We start from the raw sequence: 5,000 nt of genomic DNA on the forward strand, positions 1-5,000 counted from the left end.
GTTTTTGAAACAATTCGGGGAACAATCGATGAGTACTTTCATATTTTGTGTGGGCTTTCAACCTCATCCCCAGGGCCTCCCTGTCTCCGAGAGAATCGGACGGCAACCGGAAAAGAGCTGTTTTCCCGTTTAACTTGTCTTCATAACAACCACATTTATATTGCTAAGTACCTTTTCTCCATTATAGGGATGATTATTATATATAATTCTGGGAGACACCACTGCGAAATGTTCTCTTCCGGTCGCCGTTCGCGTCTGAAAAACGCGCGTGCTTAAGCTCCCTATCACACCCTAAGAACGAGTTACGAGTAGAAGTTGCAGTCTTCGGTATAAATTTATGGCTCACAATAATCCTCTGCGACATTCGCTGCATCAAAAAGACCGATCTGTCACCTACCTGTTATTCTCATTCTACTGGTTCATCATTGTATCAATTCCTTTATAGATTTATACTGGAAGGTATCGAGGCCCAAGGGAACGCGAAAATCCTGTGGATTACGTCGATGGATTTTTGGATGGACTCAGTTCAAGTTGATGCTTTTGTTGCAGTGTTGTTATCGAACTGGGACAAGGAGCCAGGTATTGGAGTTGTTAAAGACCTTGGTTAATTATAACTTCTCACTTAGCCCAAAGTTGATCACTAAGCAAGTTGCAGAATTCTTTGTTTGGCTCTGAATTTATTAATAGGCCAGGGTGCAAAAATTTTGCACCCTCATTGATTTGGTTGATTACACCTTCTCACTTAGGCCAACGTTGTTCACTAAGCAAGTTGCAGAATTCTTTGTTTGGCTCTGAATTTATAAATAGGCCAGGGTGCAAAATTTTTGCACCCTCATTGCTTTGGTTGATTATACCTTCTCAATTAGGCCAAAGTTTGGTTGGGTACATTTTTATCAAACGGTTCCGCAATTTTGTGAGGTTTTTTTTAGTTAGTCAAGTCTGCCATGTTATAAACTGCGCTTTTAACGCTTCGTCGTAGCCTCCGAGCAAAAACTGACATTTTCACCAGTAGAACTTTACTGTAAAATTTTACACAGAGTAAATTGGTGTGTTTTCAACACACAAGTAAGATCTTCATTTTGGATGATTTACAGTTATTTCCTCTAAAAAAAAAAATGATTGCAGTTGAGTTTTACTGCTTACCCACAAATTTTGTCTTTTTTCCGTTCTAAATGGGAATTTTTGACGGAATTTTTAAACTTTGGAAAAACACATTACATTACTCGCTTCCTAAGAGGAACTTTTACTATCAGACCCACCCTGCTAAAATACAAAGAAGCTCGGGATGTCAAAGAAGTCCTCGAATACTTAAATCTACACCCTTTAAGGACGGTGCCTATACTAATTCAAAGATATTTTTGCGCGGTTTACTGAATATGGGGGAAAAGTAGATCTTAACAAGTGTTGTTTCACTTCTGATTGATTGAAAAAATGGCGCGAAAACTTTGAGCCAATCACTGAGTGAAGTAATGCAAAAGAACCCAAACCAATTCGCTAATTACTTTTGACACTCAATTGAAAAGCGTACTGCTCTACAAGAACAAAGTTGTTCTTATCGTTTTTGAAGTTAAAAAATCTTGTAAACCTGGAAAACAGGGTACTTTACCCGTATGACAAAGGTTCCCGCCTCTCTTTGATCACCTGCCTCGAAGAATACCTGGAAAGGACAGCACATTTGAGACAGGACCATCACAAACTGCTTGGTAGCTATCAGACACCACACGGTGCCATTTGTAAAGGCACCATAGGCAGATCCAGGGGAGGGGCTGAGGGGGTTGCAACCCCCCTCCCCTCTTTTTTTCTTAATATTATTTTGTTTGATTCTTCATAAAAATAATAAAATTGTTTTTTACGTAGTTGTTCCACTTTCACGAATTGACTGCTCGTCACGTTATGAAAAAATAATGTACATTTCGTGACTGCTGTATTTCATTTGTTCACAACGCTTTTCAAGTCTAGGAATGGCGAAAATGTAAATGTAAATGTAAATGTGCGCTTAGTTAACCGCTCCCTACAAGGGATTTTTACGATCAATCGGCTTCAACGGGATCGGACCGAATGCATGTGAGGGCGCTGCACGGCTGCCGCCATACGATCCATGTGGCTCGGAGCACCGCAAACCCAGCCAGATGTAATTGACTGGGAGTCGATTTTGAGGAGGGAGGAAAACCGGAGTACCCGGAGAAAAATCTTCGGAGTCAGGTTGAGATTGGCTGAAACTCAGCCCACATACGACCCGAGGCCTGAGTTGAACCTGGGTCACAGAGGTGGAAGGCATGGTTGATGACCACTAAACCACCCTGAATGGCGTTTTATAGGGAAAAGCAGAGACAACTTTCGAGGCGGGGGGGCAAAACACCGGCGGCCCTTAAGTGCTCAGGCCTGCGGTACTCGCCTTCCACACTGATGGCATTGAAAGTTAATACGGTCTACAACCCCCTCACCCCTCCTGGATCCGCCCCTGGACACTGTAGCTGTAAGGGGATACTGTAGGGGGAACTGAAGCTTGCAAGTATAGATGTTGCACGTGCAATCCGGTCTCAGGTTAAATCCGTTCTCACTCAGGTTAAATTGGTGATCCTCATTCCACCTAGGCTGAATATGCACTCTACCTAGTTTAAAATAACTATCAATTTCCACTTTCCCCCCCCCCCCCCCCCCCCACAAAAAAAAAAAAGAAAAAAGATAAAAGGATCGGAAACACCTATACCTTCCCTCTAGCTCTGTCTTACGCTTGCTCCGCAGCAACAAAAAATTCACAGAAGAAATGAAGATAACAAAAAATATCTCCAATATTTTTTATACATTAGAAATTAAAAATAATGTTAATTTCCCCTTTTTTTCTTGCTTTCCGACCAGGTAGTAGCAGAGTAGTTCGTAGCTCTTTTCTTTGGAAAGGTAGATGGCGTCATGCTACCTAGAAATCAACTTCAAAATGTAAAAGAACTTGTTCAACGTAGTTATAAATCTCCAATTTTTAGCCTTTTAGCTTTGATAACGAGCCTGTTATAAGCTGTCGCGGATCCAGGACTTTGAAATGGGGGGTGAATTTTTGTAATAATGTAATTTCACCTCCCCTTCCGAATTTTCAAAGCATCATTGCTCAGAGATTATCTGGTATATCAGGTTAAAATTTCAAAGACGCTTATTATAGCGACGCACTTTCAATATTCAGTACTTTATTCTCTGCTTACGGATTAGAAAACGATAGGCTTGTATTTGGGATCATTTGTCTACACCGAACATTTTGACGCTTTCCTTACAACACAACAAGCATCATTTACTTACAGCATTGATGACCCAATACACCTCGGCCAAACGCTAAACGATGAATGGTAAAAAGAATTCTGTGCGACTCCTGGCCTAGGAAAAAGGCGACCAAAAACAACGCAACGCGTAAACAACGTTTGGTCCCTAAACTCGATCATGTGTTCCCGATCACTGACTTAAAAACGGGCCACCAATTTGGCTCCGAAAGAAAATCTCAAGTGGGGCCACCGATTGGCCCAAATACCTTGTGCCCATTAGGGAGAAATTGTAAACATAAATTCCCCCATAGATGCCATGCTGATGAGGCCCAGCAAGGCAAAAAACAGATGTCGACCGGGTGAAATGGTTGTGCGCATGCGTGATGTGTTGCCCACACCGAGTTGGTGTTCGCGTGTGTCACTTTGCTTTTTTCTCTCATAGTGCACCTAAACTATAATATTTTGTGTTCCTAATATAAATCTCCCAATCCAAAGCAAACATATGTCACCATTAGAATCTCTGTACGGTGGCAAATTTACATTATCAACTCCGTTGATAAAACCAAATTTTTGTATACTACTTCCCCACCGACGCAGCACCACAGTTTCTTTAGAAACTACCCCTTCATTCATATGTCACCATTACCACCCATAATTTCGCTTTTTCTGTGCCGTGCAAGCCACGTACGCGCAGAAGTAGCAGTAATTTGAACACACGACGTCACAAACTGTTTGCATTCCTGTTTTTAAAGATATTTTGTGCGTCTTTCCCGGAAGACAAAAAGCGAAAATGCGAGGTAAGAATTGTAAAACATGTTCGCTTTTGGTGGAGAGAATAATATTACAGACTAAAAATATGTGAGTTTAGGTGCTCTTTAATTAAACTTATCTACACCACAATAGATTAAAGTTTAATTTACTGCCTGCTTAATTATAATTTCCGTAATAGTACCTTGTTTAAACAAAAAAAGATGAAATGATCCCTCCCTGTGATTTCAAAATAATGAGACACAATTTTTTTTGGAATGAACTTATTTTAATTAGAAGTCGTTCCTATTTATAACTTTGAGCATGGCAAGTACAGCTATTTACCAACATCTGGCTTCGTACTAGAATTCAACTGCATATGATGGATAAATCTTGACTTATCTCTGGGCCTAAACCACAAGATTTGCACTGCAAATGTCAAAGTAAATAATTAAATAAATGGAAAAACGACAAAAAAAGGCACAACTAGAATTAATCTATGATCGCATGGAATTTGTAAGTGTCCCTTATCAAAAATATGAAATTGATACGATAAGAGAAAACCAATTTAAATGTTAATGTTAACTAAAACATAACCTTGAAAATTAGTTTTTGCGACACAATAGCCGCTTCAGAAAAACGTCTTGGTTTTGCCAAAAATTATTTTAGTCCAGATGTAATTAAACTTCTCGCGCTAATGTAAAATTATGCAACTTTATCATTATTGATTCAATCTTCTAGGAGAAGAAGATTAGCCGTGTTCCATGAAAAGAAGTCCAAAAAACACAGTTGGAAATCAGTTTCTTTAGAATTACGTAACGACAAAACAGGTTTTATGTTCACAAAACAAGCCTGTCTTCCTTAATATTATTTCAAATAACGCCCTCAAATGTCAAAAAGCATTGTTATTGTATTGATCGTAGTAGGATCATCGAGGATCATGTTGTCAATTGTTTATTTATCATGTCATATTATTTCAACCTCAAGTCCGTATTCTCCTAGATA

The 5,000-nt window shown here is 39.6% G+C and overlaps 1 protein-coding gene and 1 long non-coding RNA gene across 2 annotated transcripts in view; one reads left to right on the plus strand and one right to left on the minus strand.

The window, feature by feature from the left end:
* LOC138003214 (uncharacterized) overlaps positions 1-3,414 on the minus strand; it is an 8,528-nt gene extending 5,114 nt beyond the window's left edge. The window contains exons 1-2 of the long non-coding RNA XR_011123448.1: positions 3,289-3,414; positions 1,607-1,657 (exon numbers count right to left, since the gene is read on the minus strand). This is a non-coding gene — a long non-coding RNA (uncharacterized lncRNA). The remainder of the gene's footprint in view (positions 1-1,606; positions 1,658-3,288) is intronic.
* An 852-nt stretch (positions 3,415-4,266) lies between these two features.
* The window catches only part of LOC138003215 (neuropeptide FF receptor 2-like), a 3,562-nt gene continuing 2,828 nt past the window's right edge, over positions 4,267-5,000 (plus strand). The window contains exon 1 of the mRNA XM_068849170.1: positions 4,267-5,000. This exon is cut by the window's right edge and continues 1,369 nt beyond it. The gene's annotated coding sequence lies outside the window, so the exon portion shown is untranslated.

The sequence above is a fragment of the Montipora foliosa genome, chromosome 5, assembly GCF_036669935.1.
Source record: "Montipora foliosa isolate CH-2021 chromosome 5, ASM3666993v2, whole genome shotgun sequence".
Taxonomy (NCBI): Eukaryota; Metazoa; Cnidaria; class Anthozoa; order Scleractinia; family Acroporidae; genus Montipora; species Montipora foliosa.